Genomic DNA, 17,905 nt, shown 5'->3' on the forward strand with positions numbered 1-17,905 from the left:
TGCGGCACTCGCTCAGTACTGCCTCTCCGACACTGCGGCACTCCCTCGTTACTGCCCCTCCGACAGTGTGGCGCTCCCTCAGTACTGCCCCTCCGACACTGCGGCGCTCCCTCAGTACTGCCCCTCTGACAGTGCGGCGCTCCCTCAGAACTGCCCCTCCTACAGTGCGGCGCACCCTCAGTACTGCCCCTCCGACACTGCGGCGCTCCCTCAATACTGCCCCTCCGACAGTGCGGAGCACCCTCAGTACTGCCCCTCCGACAGTGCGGCGCTCCCTCAGTACTGCCTCTCCGACGGTGCGGCACTCGCTCAGTACTGCCTCTCCGACACTGCGGCACTCCCTCGGTACTGCCCCTCCGAAAGTGTGGCGCTCCCTCAGTACTGCCCCACCGACAGCGCGGCGCACCCTCAGTACTGCCCCTCTGAAAGTGCGGCACTCCCTCAGTACTGCCCCTCTGACAGTGCAGAGCTCCCTCAGTGCTGCCCCTCCGACAGTGCAGCGCTCCCTCAGTGCTGCCCCTCCGACAGTGCAGCGCTCCCTCAGTGCTGCCCCTCCGACAGTGCAGAGCTCCCTCAGTGCTGCCCCTCCGACAGTGCAGCACTCCCTCAGTGCTGCCCCTCCGACAGTGCAGCGCTCCCTCAGTAATGTCCCTCCGACAGTGCGACGCTCCCTCAGTACCGCCCCTCCGACAGTGCAGCACTCCCTCAGTACTGCCCCTCCAATAGCGCGGCGCTCCCTCAGTACTGCCCCTCCGAAAGTGCGGCGCTCCCTCACTGCTGCCCTGGGAGTGTCGGCCTGGATTTTGTACTCAAGTCTCTGGAGTGGGGGCTCGAACACACAACCTTCTGACTGAGAGGCGAGAGTGCGACTCACTGAACCACAGCGGACACCATTTTTGGGTTCGCCCGGGGGTTGAATGCCCGTTCAATAAAGTGATAGGGGAACGTGGGATGACAGGTGATGGGACCTGCAAGGCCCTCGCTCCCCTGAGACTCCAGCCTATGTTGGGTTCTCGCCCCACATCCATGTTCTTCGCGACACCCACATCCCTCTGACCCTGCGATAGTGAATGAAGTGAGGATGAAGGAGGTGTTACTCACCCCACAGGGTTGTGTTGCCAGCACCAGCAGTGCCCGGGAGATTAGAAGCACTGGGAACAGTCTGTGCAACACTCTCGGTCTCTGCCCTTATCGTTGTTACGTCCGTTGACCCTGAAAGTAGAGAGAAGTTAGGTGAAGAATATTTAATCTTCCTAGGATCTGGATTCTAGAACAGTTCCCATGGATTGGAAGGTGGCAAATGTCAACCCACTATTTAAGAAAGGAGGGAGAGAGAAAAAGGGGAACTGCAGGCCAGTTAGCCTCACATCAGTAGTAAGGAAAATGCCAGAATCTATTATTAAGGACATGGTAACAGGGCACTTAGAAAATAATAACAGCATTGGGTAGAAACAGTGCAGCACTCCCTCAGTAATGACCCTCCGACAGTGCAATGCTCCCTCAGTACTGCTCCTCCGACAGTGCAGCGTTCCCTCAGTACTGCCCCTCCGACAGTGCAATGCTCCCTCAGTACTGCTCCTCCGACTGTGCAATGCTCCCTCAGTACTGCCCCTCCGACAGTGCGGCGCTCCCTCAGTACTGCTCCTCCGACAGTGCAGCGTTCCCTCAGTACTGCCCCTCCGACAGTGCGGTGCTACCTCAGTACTGCCCCTCCGACAGTGCGGCACTCCCTCAGTACTGCCCCTCCGACAGTGCGGCGCTCCCTCAGAACTGTCCCTCCGACAGTGCGGCGCTCCCTCTGTACTGACCCTCCGACAATGCGGCACTCGCTCAGTACTGCCTCTCCGACACTGCGGCACTCCCTCGGTACTGCCCCTCCGACAGTGTGGCGCTCCCTCAGTACTGCCCCACCGACAGCGCGGCGCACCCTCAGTACTGCCCCTCTGAAAGTGCGGCACTCCCTCAGTACTGCCCCTCTGACAGTGCAGAGCTCCCTCAGTGCTGCCCCTCCGACAGTGCAGCGCTCCCTCAGTGCTGCCCCTCCGACAGCGCAGCGCTCCCTCAGTGCTGCCCCTCCGACAGTGCAGAGCTCCCTCAGTGCTGCCCCTCCGACAGTGCAGCACTCCCTCAGTGCTGCTCCTCCGACAGTGCAGCGCTCCCTCAGTGCTGCCCCTCCGACAGTACAGCGCTCCCTCAGTGCTGCCCCTCCGACAGTGCAGAGCTCCCTCAGTGCTGCCCCTCCGACAGTGCAGCACTCCCTCAGTGCTGCTCCTCCGACAGCGCGGCGCCCCCTCAGTGCTGCCCCTCCCACAGTGCGGCGCTCCCTCAGTACTGCCCCTCCGACAGTGTGGCGCTCCCTCAGTGCTGCACCTCCGACACTGCGGCGCTCCCTCAGTACTGCCCCTCTGACAGTGCGGCGCTCCCTCAGAACTGCCCCTCCTAGAGTGCGGCGCACCCTCAGTACTGCCCCTCCGACACTGCGGCGCTCCCTCAGTACTGCCCCTCCGACAGTGCGGCGCTCCCTCAGTACTGCCACTCCGACAGTGCGGCGCTCCCTCAGTACCGCCCTTCCGACAGTGCGGTGCTCCCTCAGTACCGGCCCTCCGACAGTGCAGCGCTCCCTCAGTAATGTCCCTCCGACAGTGCGACGCTCCCTCAGTACCGCCCCTCCGACAGTGCAGCACTCCCTCAGTACTGCCCCTCCAATAGCGCGGCGCTCCCTCAGTACTGCCCCTCCGAAAGTGCGGCGCTCCCTCACTGCTGCCCTGGGAGTGTCGGCCTGGATTTTGTACTCAAGTCTCTGGAGTGGGGGCTCGAACACACAACCTTCTGACTGAGAGGCGAGAGTGCGACTCACTGAACCACAGCGGACACCATTTTTGGGTTCGCCCGGGGGTTGAATGCCCGTTCAATAAAGTGATAGGGGAACGTGGGATGACAGGTGATGGGACCTGCAAGGCCCTCGCTCCCCTGAGACTCCAGCCTATGTTGGGTTCTCGCCCCACATCCATGTTCTTCGCGACACCCACATCCCTCTGACCCTGCGATAGTGAATGAAGTGAGGATGAAGGAGGTGTTACTCACCCCACAGGGTTGTGTTGCCAGCACCAGCAGTGCCCGGGAGATTAGAAGCACTGGGAACAGTCTGTGCAACACTCTCGGTCTCTGCCCTTATCGTTGTTACGTCCGTTGACCCTGAAAGTAGAGAGAAGTTAGGTGAAGAATATTTAATCTTCCTAGGATCTGGATTCTAGAACAGTTCCCATGGATTGGAAGGTGGCAAATGTCAACCCACTATTTAAGAAAGGAGGGAGAGAGAAAAAGGGGAACTGCAGGCCAGTTAGCCTCACATCAGTAGTAAGGAAAATGCCAGAATCTATTATTAAGGACATGGTAACAGGGCACTTAGAAAATAATAACAGCATTGGGTAGAAACAGTGCAGCACTCCCTCAGTAATGACCCTCCGACAGTGCAATGCTCCCTCAGTACTGCTCCTCCGACAGTGCAGCGTTCCCTCAGTACTGCCCCTCCGACAGTGCAATGCTCCCTCAGTACTGCTCCTCCGACAGTGCAGCGTTCCCTCAGTACTGCCCCTCCGACAGTGCGGTGCTACCTCAGTACTGCCCCTCCGACAGTGCGGCACTCCCTCAGTACTGCCCCTCCGACAGTGCGGCGCTCCCTCAGAACTGTCCCTCCGACAGTGCGGCGCTCCCTCTGTACTGACCCTCCGACAATGCGGCACTCGCTCAGTACTGCCTCTCCGACACTGCGGCACTCCCTCGGTACTGCCCCTCCGACAGTGTGGCGCTCCCTCAGTACTGCCCCACCGACAGCGCGGCGCACCCTCAGTACTGCCCCTCTGAAAGTGCGGCACTCCCTCAGTACTGCCCCTCTGACAGTGCAGAGCTCCCTCAGTGCTGCCCCTCCGACAGTGCAGCGCTCCCTCAGTGCTGCCCCTCCGACAGCGCAGCGCTCCCTCAGTGCTGCCCCTCCGACAGTGCAGAGCTCCCTCAGTGCTGCCCCTCCGACAGTGCAGCACTCCCTCAGTGCTGCTCCTCCGACAGTGCAGCGCTCCCTCAGTGCTGCCCCTCCGACAGTACAGCGCTCCCTCAGTGCTGCCCCTCCGACAGTGCAGAGCTCCCTCAGTGCTGCCCCTCCGACAGTGCAGCACTCCCTCAGTGCTGCTCCTCCGACAGTGCAGCGCTCCCTCAGTGCTGCCCCTCCGACAGTGCAGCGCTCCCTCAGTGCTGCCCCTCCGACAGTGCAGAGCTCCCTCAGTGCTGCCCCTCCGACAGTGCAGCGCTCCCTCAGTACTGCCCCCTCTGACAGTGCAGAGCTTCCTCAGTGCTGTCCCTCCGACAGTGCGGCGCTGCCTCAGTGCTGCCCCTCCGACAGTGCAGCGCTCCCTCAGTGCTGCCCCTCCGACAGTGCGGCGCTCCCTCAGTGCTGCCCCTCCGACAGTGCAGTGCTTCCTCAGTGCTGCCCCTCCGACAGTACGGCGCTCCCTCAGTGTTGTCCCTCCGACAGTGCGGCGCTCCCTCAGTACTGCCCCTCCGAAAGTGCGGCGCTCCCTCACTGCTGCACTGGGAGTGTCGGCCTGGATTTTGTACTCAAGTCTCTGGAGTGGGGGCTCGAACACACAACCTTCTGACTGAGAGGCGAGAGTGCGACTCACTGAACCACAGCGGACACCATTTTTGGGTTCGCCCGGGGGTTGAATGCCCGTTCAATAAAGTGATAGGGGAACGTGGGATGACAGGTGATGGGACCTGCAAGGCCCTCGCTCCCCTGAGACTCCAGCCTATGTTGGGTTCTCGCCCCACATCCATGTTCTTCGCGACACCCACATCCCTCTGACCCTGCGATAGTGAATGAAGTGAGGATGAAGGAGGTGTTACTCACCCCACAGGGTTGTGTTGCCAGCACCAGCAGTGCCCGGGAGATTAGAAGCACTGGGAACAGTCTGTGCAACACTCTCGGTCTCTGCCCTTATCGTTGTTACGTCCGTTGACCCTGAAAGTAGAGAGAAGTTAGGTGAAGAATATTTAATCTTCCTAGGATCTGGATTCTAGAACCGTTCCCATGGATTGGAAGGTGGCAAATGTAAACCCACTATTTAAGAAAGGAGGGAGAGAGAAAACGGGGAACTACAGGCCAGTTAGCCTCACATCAGTAGTAAGGAAAATGCCAGAATCTATTATTAAGGACTTGGTAACAGGGCACTTAGAAAATAATAATAGGATTGGGCAGAAACAGTGCGGCGCTCCCTCAGTAATGACCCTCCGACAGTGCAGCGCTCCCTCAGTACTGCTCCTCCGACAGTGCAGCGTTCCCTCAGTACTGCCCCTCCGACAGTGCGGTGCTACCTCAGTACTGCCCCTCCGACAGGGCGGCACTCCCTCAGTACTGCCCCTCCGACAGTGCGGCGCTCCCTCAGAACTGTCCCTCCGACAGTGCGGCGCTCCCTCTGTACTGACCCTCCGACAATGCGGCACTCGCTCAGTACTGCCTCTCCGACACTGCGGCACTCCCTCGGTACTGCCCCTCCGACAGTGTGGCGCTCCCTCAGTACTGCCCCACCGACAGCGCGGCGCACCCTCAGTACTGCCCCTCTGAAAGTGCGGCACTCCCTCAGTACTGCCCCTCTGACAGTGCAGAGCTCCCTCAGTGCTGCCCCTCCGACAGTGCAGCGCTCCCTCAGTGCTGCCCCTCCGACAGTGCAGCGCTCCCTCAGTGCTGCCCCTCCGACAGTGCAGAGCTCCCTCAGTGCTGCCCCTCCGACAGTGCAGCACTCCCTCAGTGCTGCTCCTCCGACAGTGCAGCGCTCCCTCAGTGCTGCCCCTCCGACAGTGCAGAGGCGAGAGTGCGACTCACTGAACCACAGCGGACACCATTTTTGGGTTCGCCCGGGGGTTGAATGCCCGTTCAATAAAGTGATAGGGGAACGTGGGATGACAGGTGATGGGACCTGCAAGGCCCTCGCTCTCCTGAGACTCCAGCCTATGTTGGGTTCTCGCCCCACATCCATGTTCATTGCGACACCCGCATCCCTCTGACCCTGCGATAGTGAATGAAGTGAGGATGAAGGAGGTGTTACTCACCCCACAGGGTTGTGTTGCCATCACCAGCAGTGCCCGGGAGATTAGAAGCACTGGGAACAGTCTGTGCAACACTCTCGGTCTCTGCCCTTATCGTTGTTACGTCCGTTGACCCTGAAAGTAGAGAGAAGTTAGGTGAAGAATATTTAATCTTCCTAGGATCTGGATTCTAGAACCGTACCCATGGATTGGAAGGTGGCAAATGTAACCCCACTATTTAAGAAAGGAGGGAGAGGGAAAACGGGGAACTACAGGCCAGTTAGCCTCACATCAGTAGTAAGGAAAATGCCAGAATCTATTATTAAGGACTTGGTAACAGGGCACTTAGAAAATAATAATAGGATTGGGCAGAAACAGTGCGGCGCTCCCTCAGTAATGACCCTCCGATAGTGCAGCACTCCCTCAGTACTGCCCCTCCGATAGTGCAGCGCTCCCTCAGCACTGCCCCTCCGACAATGCGGTGCTCCCTCAGTACTGCCCCTCCGATAGTGCAGCACTCCCTCAGTACTGCCCCTCCGATAGTGCAGCGCTTCCTCAGTACTGCCCCTCCGAAAATGCGGCGCTCCCTCAGTACTGCCCCTCCGACAGTGCGGCCCTCCGTCAGTACTGCCCCTCCAACATTGCGGTGCTCCCTCAGTACCGCCCCACCGACAGAGCGGCGCTCCCTCAGTACTGCCCCTCCGACAGTGCGGCGCTCCCTCAGTACTGCCCCTCCGACAGTGCGGCGCTCCCCCAGTACTGCCTCTCCTACAGTGCGGCGCTCCCTCATTACTGCCCCTCCGACAGTGCGGCGCTCCCTCAGTACTGCCCCTCCGACAGTGCGGCGCTCCCTCAGTACTGACCCTCTGTCAGTGCGGCGCTCCCTCACTGCTGCCCTGGGAGTGTCGGCCTGGATTTTGTACTCAAGTCTCTGGAGTGGGGGCTCGAACCCACAACCTTCTGACTGAGAGGCGAGAGTGCGACTCACTGAACCACAGCGGACACCATTTGTGGGATCGCCCGGAGGTTGAAGGACAGTTCAATAAAGTGATAGGGGAACGTGGGATGACAGGTGATGGGACCTGCAAGGCCCTCGCTCCCCTGAGACTCCAGCCTATGTTGGGTTCTCGCCCCACATCCATGTTCTTCGCGACACCCACATCCCTCCGACCCTGCAATCGTGAATCAAGTGAGGATCAAGGAGGTGTTACTCACCCCATGGGGTTGTGTTGTCAGCACGAGGAGTGCCCAGGAGATTAGAAGCACTGGGAACAGTCTGTGCAACACTCTCGGTCTCCGACACTATCGCTGTTACATTTGGTGATCCTGAAACTAGAAAGAAGCAGTTGGGTGTGGAATATTTAATCTTCCTGATCTGCAATTATACCTGGCATGAGATTTACAAGAATGATTCCCATAACTGAGAGGTTTATACCGATCAGGAAAGACTGAACAGGCTGGGGCTCCTGTCTCTAGCAAAGAGAAGGCTGAGGGGTGACCTGATAGAGGGCTTTAAGATTATGAAGGGGTTCGATAGGGTAGACGTAGAGAAGATGTTTCCACTTGTGGGGGAGACCAGAACTAGGGGCCATCAATATAAGAGAGTCACTGATAAATCCAATAGGGAATTCAGGAGAAACTTCTTTCCCCAGAGAGTGGGGAGAATGGGGAACTCGCTACCACAGGGAGTGGTCGAGGTGAAGAGCAGAGATACATTTAAGGGGAAGCTGGATAAACACACGAGGGAGAAAGGAATAGAAGGATATGGTGATGGGGTGAGATGAAGAGGGGTGGGAGGAGGCTGGTGTTGATGGGGTGAGATGAAGAGGGGTGGGAGGAGGCTGGTGTTGATGGGGTGAGATGAAGAGGGGTGGGAGGAGGCTGGTGTTGATGGGGTGAGATGAAGAGGGGTGGGAGGAGGCTGGTGTTGATGGGGTGAGATGAAGAGGAGTGGGAGGAGGCTGGTGTTGATGGGGTGAGATGAAGAGGGGTGGGAGGAGGCTGGTGTTGATGGGGTGAGATGAAGAGGGGTGGGAGGAGGCTGGTGTTGATGGGGTGAGATGAAGAGGAGTGGGAGGAGGCTGGTGTTGATGGGGTGAGATGAAGAGGGGTGGGAGGAGGCTGGTGTTGATGGGGTGAGATGAAGAGGGGTGGGAGGAGGCTGGTGTGGATGGGGTGAGATGGAGGGGGGTGGGAGGAGGCTGGTGTTGATGGGGTAAGGTGAAGAGGGGTGGGAGGAAGCTGGTGTTGATGGGGTGAGATGAAGAGGGGTGGGAGGAGGCTGGTGTTGATGGGGGTGAGATGAAGAGGGGTGGGAGGAGGCTGGTGTTGATGGGGTGAGATGAAGAGGGGTGGGAGGAGGCTGGTGTGGAGCATAAACACCGGCACGGAGCAGTGGGGCCGAATGGCCTGTTCCTGTGCTGTGGACTCGACGTAATGTAAGATAACCGGTCGATGGCAGAAAGCACACCCTTATCACACAATGCAGGCTGCTTTCTTAACCTTTTACTGGGTGGAGCAATACATCACAGCAGACAGGCACAGAGGGTTATGGACTGACTGAGAATTTGCAGAGGGTGTCATTAGATATCACCAACAGAAGGAAGAGAAAAGAAGACTGGCATTTCTCCAGCATCTTTCCCCAACCTCAGGACGTCCCAAAGCACCTCACAGCCAATGAAGGACTTTTTTTGAAGTGTGGTCTCTGTTGTAATGTAGGGAATGTGGTAAACCTGTCTGTATGTGTATGTGTATTCCACTAGGTACAGGTCTGGACATGCCTCGGCTGACTCCTCCCACTATTCCAGGTATATAAGTGACTACTTCCCAGTCCCTTAGTATTCTGGACGGGTCGACCACTCGAGACTAGACCTTCATTCTTTAGTTAATAAAAGCTTGGTTGTTACTCGCTTAACCTCAGTCTTTTGAGTAATTGATGGCGCATCAATTTTATTAACTAAATTTTTTACAATGGAGAAGATCCTCACACCAGCATGCCTGGACCTGGACAGTCGGGAAGCGGACGCTTCCACCAAGTTTGCTCACTGGCTCATGTGCTTCGAGGCATTCCTGACTGCCTCCACTGCGGTCGTAACGGATGCGAACAAACTGTCTGTCCTGATCTCCAAGGTGAACCACCGAGTGTACTCAGTCATCCGGGACGCGACCTCGTACACAGCCGCCCTCCAGCTCCTCAAGACCCAGTACACGCGCCCTGTGAACGAAGTTTACGCCAGGCACCTCCTGGGGAGTCGCAAGCAACAACCTGGGGAATCGACTGAGGAATACCTCCAAGCACTGTCCGTGCTTGGCCGGGCCTGTGGGTGTAAGGCGGTAACGTCCACTAAGTACACGGAGGAACTGATCCGGGATGCCTTCGTAGCGGGCCACAGGTCCAACTACACCCGACAGCGACTGCTGGAGCAGAGTGACCTCACCCTCGACAAAGCCTCCGAAATCGCACTAACGCTGGACGCAGCCTACCGGGGCATGGATGCCTACTCCACTGCACCGTGGTTGCCGCGGGGAACGACAACCTGGGACACGGTAGGACAGCCCCATAGCACCGTGCCACCCCAGCCACAGCCCAACAACGGCCCAACCACCGCAGCAGTGTCCCAAAGCCAGACAGCAGCATCCCAAGGCCAGAAATGCTACTTCTGTGGCCAGGCCAAACACCCCAGAGCGCGCTGCCCGGCGAAGAATGCGACCTGCTCGGGCTGCGGGAAAAAGGGACACTACGCTAGCGTCTGCAAGGCCAAAGCCACCCCGAACGCCAGCAGCGCCGCGTGTGGGCCGTGCGAGCCGCCATCTTGGGCCCCCAACAGCGCCGCGTGTGGGCCGTGCGGGCCGCCATCTTGGGCCTCCCCAGCCATGTGCGAACCACCGCAGCAGCAGCCATCTTGGACGACTCCAGCCACATGGGAATCATGGACGCCGCCATCTTGGACACCAGCCGGGACGCAGCAGACCGCCAACCCCCCCCCATCTGATACCCGCAGCGACACACCGACTCCTACGCTGGCCTCTGTTACGCTGGACCAAACGAGACCGCACCAACTAGCTCGGTCCAAAATGGACGTTAAGGTAAACGGCCATGCAATAAACTGCCTTTTTGACTCCGGGAGCACAGAGAGCTTCATCCACCCCGACACGGTGCGGCGTTGCTCTCTCCCAGTCCTGCCTGCGCACCAGCGGATTTCTATGGCCGCCGAGTCCCAGTCAGCGGACATTGGCGGCTACTGCGTGGTGACACTAGTAGTAGACGGGACTGTGTTCAATAATTTTAAACTCCTGGTCCTGCCCCAACTTTGCGCTGCCGTTCTACTGGGGTTGGATTTCCAGTGCCACCTCAAAAGCGTTACAATGGCGTACGGTGGCCCCCTCCCCCCACTCACAGTCCGCAGCCAGCAGCCTCCAAATTGCCCGCCGCGCACCAGATGCAACCTCTCCACACTCAGAGTCCCACCCACTGTTTGCTAACCTCACCCCCGACTGTAAGCCCATCGCCACAAAGAGCAGGCGATACAGTGCCGGGGACAGGGTTTTCATCAAAACCGAAGTGGAGCGGCTCCTGAAGGAGGGGATTATTGAGGGCAGCTCCAGCCCCTGGCGAGCCCAGGTTGTGGTCGTTAAGACCAGCGAGAAACAACGCCTGGTCATCGACTACAGCCAAACAATAAACCGCTACACCCTGCTGGACGCCTACCCACTCCCCCGCATAGCTGACATGGTCAACCAGATCGCGCAGTACCACGTCTTTTCGACCATTGACCTGAAATCAGCGTACCACCAGCTCCCCATCCGCCCCGAAGACCGCCAGTATACTGCTTTTGAGGCAAACGGCCGCCTCTATCACTTCCTTAGGGTTCCCTTTGGCGTTACCAACGGGGTCTCCATCTTCCAAAGGGAGATGGACCGGATGGTCGATCAAAACGCGCTGCAGGCCACTTTCCCTTACCTAGACAATGTGACCATCTGCGGCCATGACTTGCAGGACCATGACGCAAACCTCGAGAAATTCCTCCGCACCGCCCAACTCCTGAACCTGACATATAACAAGGAGAAGTGCATATTCCGCACAGACCGCCTCGCCATCCTTGGCTGTGTTGTGGAACACGGGGTCATCGGTCCCGACCTGGACCGGATGCGTCCCCTTATGGAACTCCCACTGCCCCACTGCCTAAAAGCTTTGAAGAGGTGCCTAGGGTTTTTTTCCTACTACGCCCAGTGGGTCCCCTACTATGCAGACAAAGCCCGTCCGCTGATCAAATCCACCTCTTTTCCCCTGATGGCAGAGGCCCGCTCGGCCTTCCACCGTATCAAGGAGGACATTGCCAAAGCCACCATGCACGCAGTGGACGAATCCATCCCCTTCCAGGTGGAAAGCGATGCGTCCGACTTCGCTCTGGCCGCCACCCTTAATCAGGCGGGGAGACCTGTGGCATTCTTCTCACGAACCCTCCAGGGCCTGGAGACCAGACACTCCGCGGTCGAGAAGGAGGCCCAGGCTATTGTGGAGGCTGTGCGTCATTGGAGGCACTACCTGGCCGGAAAACGATTTACCCTGCTCACTGACCAGCGTTCAGTTGCTTTTATGTTCAACAACAAGCAGAGGGGCAAAATCAAAAATGACAAGATCTTGAGGTGGAGAATCGAACTTTCCACCTACAATTACGAGATCTTGTACCGGCCTGGGAAGCTCAATGAACCCCCAGATGCCCTATCGCGTGGCACCTGCGCCAGCGCGCAGATCGATAGGCTGAGGGCCCTCCACAATGACCTCTGCCACCCGGGGGTCACCAGGTTCTTCCACTTCATCAAGGCCCGCAACCTGCCTTACTCCATTGAGGAGGTCAGGACCATGACCAAGAACTGCCAAGTCTGCGCTGAGTGCAAACCGCACTTTTATAGACCAGACAGAGCCCACCTGATAAAAGCCACTCGCCCCTTCGAGCGCCTGAGCGTTGATTTTAAAGGGCCTCTCCCCTCCTCCGACCGCAATGTGTACTTCCTCAACATCATTGACGAGTACTCCCGTTTCCCGTTCGCTATCCCCTGCCCGGACATGACCAATGCCACGGTCATTAAATGTCTGAACAGCCTCTTCACCCTGTTCGGTTTCCCCAGCTATATCCATAGCGACCGGGGCTCATTGTTTATGAGCGACGAACTCCGCCAGTACCTGCTCGCTAGGGGTATAGCCACAAGCATGACCACCAGTTACAACCCCCGGGGGAACGGACAGGTGGAAAGAGAGAATGCAACAGTTTGGAAGGCCGCCCTACTAGCCTTAAAGTCTAGGGGCCTTCCGACCTCCCGCTGGCAGGAGGTGCTCCCCGATGCGCTCCACTCGATTCGGTCACTGCTCTGCACTGCCACCAATGCCACCCCTCACGAGAAAATGTTTGTCTTCCCAAGGAAGTCCACATCGGGGACAGCGTTACCGCCATGGCTGACGTCCCCAGGGCCGGTACTACTGAGAAGACACGTGTGGACCAATAAAACGGACCCCCTGGTCGAGAGGGTTGACCTCCTCCACGCCAACCCCCAGTACGCTTACATTGCATACCCGGACGGGCGGGAGGACACAGTCTCCATACGAGACCTCGCACCCTCGGGGACCGCTGTAACCCACTACCCATTACCACCCCCCCCACGACACCCTCGGGGACCGCTGTAACCCACTACCCATTACCACCCCCCCCCCCACGACCCGATATCCAACCCCAGCAGCCGGCTCGCCTTGGACCGTCACCCACGAGGACTACACTCCAGTGCCCCAGCCTACACGGGACGTGACGCCGGAAGCTCCACCACCCCTGCCGTCGCCACGTCGATCACAGCGGCAGACAAGACCTCCGGAGAGACTCCAATACACGAACTTTTAAATACACTTCACCCCGCCGGACTCATTTTTAAACAAGGGGTGAATGTGGTAAACCACTGTTATACCTGTCTGTATGTGTATGTGTATTCCACTAGGTACAGGTCTGGACATGCCTCGGCTGACTCCTCCCACTATTCCAGGTATATAAGTGACTACCTCCCAGTCCCTTAGTATTCTGGACGGGTCGACCACTCGAGACTAGACCTTCATTCTTTAGTTAATAAAAGCCTGGTTGTTACTCGTTTAACCTCAGTCTTTTGAGTAATTGATGGCGCATCAGGGAACGCAGCACACAATTTGCGCACAGCAAGCTCCCACAGACTGCAATGTGATAAATGACCGGTTTTTCTGTTTTTCCAATAAATAGGTTGTCAATAAACTGGTTTTCAACGGGTTCGTGAGGTCTTCTCTCTGAGTTAGGTGAATTGGGATGTGTGAAAGAGAATGGTTTTCTGGGATTGTGTAGAATGGGCCGATACTCTCTGGAGTTTAGAAGAATGAGAGGTGATCTCATTGAAACATGTAAGATTCTGAGGGGGATTGACAGGGTCGATGCTGAGAGGTTGTTTCCCCCTGGCTGGGGAGTCTAGAACCGGGGGTCACAGTCTCAGGATAAGGGCTCGGCCATTGAGGACTGAGATGAGGAGGAATTTCTTCACTCAGAGGGCGGTGAATCTTTGGAATTCTCTGCCCCAGAGGGCTGAGGATATCATAGCGTCATAACGGCAGAGCAGGAGGCCATTCGGCCCATCGAGTCCGTGCCGGCTCTCTGTAGAGCAATCCAGTCAGTCCCATTCCCCCGCTCTATCCCCGTTGCCCTGCAAGTTTATTTCCCTCAAGTGCCTATCCAGTCTCCCCTTGAAAACATCGAGTGTCTCCGCTTCCACCACTTCCGTCGGCAGCGAGTTCCAGGTCCTCACCACTCGCTGTTTAAAAAAGTTTTTCCTCACATCTCCCCCTGTATCTCTTGCCCAAAACCTTAAATCTGTGTCCCCTAGTCCTTCTACCATCAACTAGTGGGAACAGCCTTTCCCCGTCTAGCCTATCCAAACCCGTCATAATCTTGTACACCTCGATCAAATCACCCCGCAACCTCCTTTGCTCTAATGAAAACAAATCCAGCTTCTCCAACCTGTCCTTGTAGCTATTGATGTTCCGTACAACTCCACCAGGAATGATCTCATGCTCACACGGAGCGTGTCGTTGTGAACCAGTGGAAGAAGGAGGTTAATTAACGGTTTATCCAACATCGCCGAGGCCCCAAGCTCTGGCATTCCCTCCCTAAACCTCTCCGCCTCTCTCTCCGCCTTTAAGACGCTCCTTAAAACCGACCTCTTTGACCAAGTTTTTGGTCACCTTTCCACCATCTACAAGGCACGAGTCAGGAGTGTGATGGAATACTCTCCACTTGCCTGGATGAGTGCAGCTCCAACAACACTCAAGAAGCTCGACATCATCCAGGACAAAGCAGCCCCGCTTGATCGGCACCCCATCCACCACCTTAAACATTCACTCCCTCCACCACCGGCGCACCGTGGCTGCAGTGTGGACCATCTACAAGATGCACTGCAGCAACTCGCCAAGGCTTCTTCGGCAGCACCTCCCAAACCTGCGACCTCTTCCACCTAGAAGGACAAGGGCAGCAGGCGCATGGGAACACCACCACCTCCAAGTTCCCCTCCAAGTCACACACACCATCCTGACTTGGAAATATATCGGCCGTTCCTTCATCGTTGCTGGGTCAAAATCCTGGAACTCCCTCCCTAACAGCGCTGTGGGAGCACCTTCACCACACGGACTGCAGCGGTTCAAGAAGGCGGCTCACCACCACCTTCTCAAGGGCAGTTAGGGATGGGCAATAAATGCCGGCCTTGCCAGCAACGCCCACGTACCAGGAAACAATTAAAAAAAAATTAATAAATAATATCTCCTTATGTGGCTCCTCATTGGTGTCACTGTGGGACAAGGGTTGAGAAGTGGCTGGGCTCACACAGGTGGGTTTAGGATTGACCAACCCATGAACTGGAATAACAACAGGGAAAAAGCTGCAAAAACTCAGCTGGTCAGGCAGCATCCGTGGAGAGAGAAACAGCGATAACGTTTCAGGTCTGTGACCCTTCATGAACTGGAGTCTGGGTGGGGGGGATGGGGCAAAGCTCTTTTAAAAAACTGTTGGATTCTGTCCTGTGCTTCAATGTATTTATTTGGTGAAAGCTTTTGTCAAAGTTGTATCATTAATTGGGAACTAGTTTAACTGGTGTATCTGGTGAACTCAGTTCTCATTCTGCAGGCACTTCAATCAACTCCCCGTGATTGCAGCATTGACTTTGGAAATTCATTGGGTTTTGGTATCATGGGGTCCCAGGTATTCCCGGGGAGTGGGACACATTAATATTCCTGATACACTGTATCATCATAAAACACTCCCACGTCAGACACAGCTTGTGAGATACAGAGTAAAGCTCCCGCTACACTGTCCCATCAAACACTCCCAGGGCAGGTACAGCACGGGTTAGATACAGAGTCAAGCTCCCTCTACACTGTCCCATCCAACACTCCCAGGGCAGGTACAGCACGGGGTTAGATACAGAGTAAAGCTCCCTCTACACTGTCCCATCCAACACTCCCAGGGCAGGTACAGCACGGGTTAGATACAGAGTAAAGCTCCCTCTACACTGTCCCATCAAACACTCCCAGGGCAGGTACAGCACGGGTTAGATACAGAGTAAAGCTCCCTCTACACTGTCCCATCAAATACTCCCAAGGCAGGTACAGCATGGGTTAGATACAGAGTAAAGCTCCTTCTACACTGTCCCAGCAAACACTCCCAGGGCAGGTACAGCACGGGGATAGATACAGAGTAAATGAGGAAGCTGAGAATCGAGAGCCATGAGCTCTGGCACTGTGAGATGCCCGGTGCTGGTCAAGGTGACATTCTTACCGCCTGCTTCTAGCAGCACACAGATCATGATGAGGGCTAGGATCAATCTCCTGGATGGTGCCATTGCCTCCGGTTGTGAAGTCCCGCCGATCCTGATCCACGATCACACTGCCCTGTCTCGGGTGAGGTGTTATCTGCTGTGTTGGAGCCGTCAAGTCAGTTGTCCGCCCAGTGAGCACAGTTTCGCTCCCCAGTCCTTTATCAGCTAAAAGCAGGCAGCCTTTCCTGGAATGGGTGTAGCGTGTTGCTTTCAGGAACATCGGGGCTCAGTAACAACATTTCTTTCGCTAACACATTGCTCCAGCCATTGTACAAGATCTCCCATTTCTCCGTCGTTTTTCCCCACCTCAGGACATCCCAAAGCGCTTCACAGCCAATGAAGTACTTTTTTGAAGTGTGGTCACTGTTGTAATGTAGGAAACGCGGCAGCCAATTTGCGCACAGCAAGCTCCCACAAACAGCAATGTGATAATCACCAGATTGTCTGTTTTCTTGCTCAAATGAGGTCAGTTTTAAGGAGAGTCTTAAAGGAGGAGAGAGAGAGGCGGAGAGGTTTAGGGAGGGAATTCCAGAGCTCGGGGCCCAGGCAGCTGAAGGCACGGCCGCCAATGGTGGAGCGATGGAAACCGGGGGATGCGCAAGAGGCCAGAATTGGAGGAACGCAGAGATCTAGGAGGGTTGTAGGGGCTGGAGGAGGTTACAGAGATAGGGAGGGTTGTAGGGCTGGAGGAGGTTACAGAGATAGGGAGGGTTGTAGGGGCTGGAGGAGGTTACAGAGATAGGGAGGGGTGTAGGGGGCTGGAGGAGGTTACAGAGATAGGGAGGGTTGTAGGGCTGGAGGAGGTTACAGAGATAGGGAGGGTTGTAGGGGGCTGGAGGAGGTTACAGAGATAGGGAGGGTTGTAGGGGGCTGGAGTAGGTTACAGAGATAGGGAGGGTTGTAGGGGCTGGAGGAGGTTACAGAGATAGGGAGGGTTGTAGGGGCTGGAGGAGGTTACAGAGATAGGGAGGGTTGTAGGGGGCTGGAGGAGGTTACAGAGGTAGGGAGGGTTGTAGGGGCTGGAGGAGGTTACAGAGATAGGGAGGGTTGTAGGGGCTGGAGGAGGTTACAGAGATAGGGGGGGTTGTAGGGGCTGGAGGAGGTTACAGAGATAGGGAGGTTTGTAGGGGCTGGAGGAGGTTACAGAAATAGGGAGGGGTGTAGGGGCTGGAGGAGGTTACAGAGATAGGGAGGGTTGTAGTGGCTGGAGGAGGTTACAGAGATAGGGAGGGTTGTAGGGGCTGGAGGAGGTTACAGAGATAGGGAGGGTTGTAGGGGCTGGAGGAGGTTACAGAGATAGGGAGGGTTGTAGGGGCTGGAGGAGGTTACAGAGATAGGGAGGGTTGTAGCGGCTGGAGGAGGTTACAGAGATAGGGAGGGTTGTAGGGGCTGGAGGAGTTTACTGAGATAGGGAGGGTTGTAGGGGGCTGGAGGAGGTTACAGAGATAGGGAGGGGTGTAGGGGCTGGAGGAGGTTACAGAGTTAGGGAGGGTTGTAGGGGCTGGAGGAGGTTACAGAGATAGGGAGGGGTGTAGGGGCTGGAGGAGGTTACAGAGATAGGGAGGGGTGTAGGGGCTGGAGGAGGTTACAGAGATAGGGAGGGTTGTAGGGGCTGGAGGAGTTTGCAGAGATAGGGGGGGCTGTAGGGGCTGGAGGAGGTTACAGAGATAGGGAGGGGTGTAGGGGCTGGAGGAGGTTACAGAGATGGGGAGGGTTGTAGTGGCTGGAGGAGGTTACAGAGATAGGGAGGGTTGTAGGGGCTGGAGGAGGTTACAGAGATAGGGAGGGTTGTAGGGGCTGGAGGAGGTTACAGAGATAGGGAGGGTTGTAGGGGCTGGAGGAGGTTACAGAGATTGGGAGGGTTGTAGGGGCTGGAGGAGGTTACAGAGATAGGGAGGGTTGTAGGGGCTGGAGGAGTTTACTGAGATAGGGAGGGTTGTAGGGGGCTGGAGGAGGT

General features: G+C 56.7%; 1 long non-coding RNA gene across 1 annotated transcript; it reads right to left on the reverse strand.

The window, feature by feature from the left end:
* Window positions 1-6,101: 6,101 nt before the first annotated feature.
* Window positions 6,102-16,288, reverse strand: LOC147110167 (uncharacterized). Its single transcript, XR_015080456.1, has 3 exons — window positions 15,909-16,288; window positions 7,294-7,410; window positions 6,102-6,213 (listed from the first exon to the last, which is right to left on the reverse strand). It is a non-coding gene; the product is annotated as an uncharacterized LOC147110167 (long non-coding RNA).
* Window positions 16,289-17,905: the final 1,617 nt, after the last annotated feature.

The sequence above is a fragment of the Somniosus microcephalus genome, chromosome 12 (genome assembly GCF_052327205.1).
Source record: "Somniosus microcephalus isolate GS21.2 chromosome 12, FLI_Smic_1.0, whole genome shotgun sequence".
Taxonomy (NCBI): domain Eukaryota; kingdom Metazoa; phylum Chordata; class Chondrichthyes; order Squaliformes; family Somniosidae; genus Somniosus; species Somniosus microcephalus.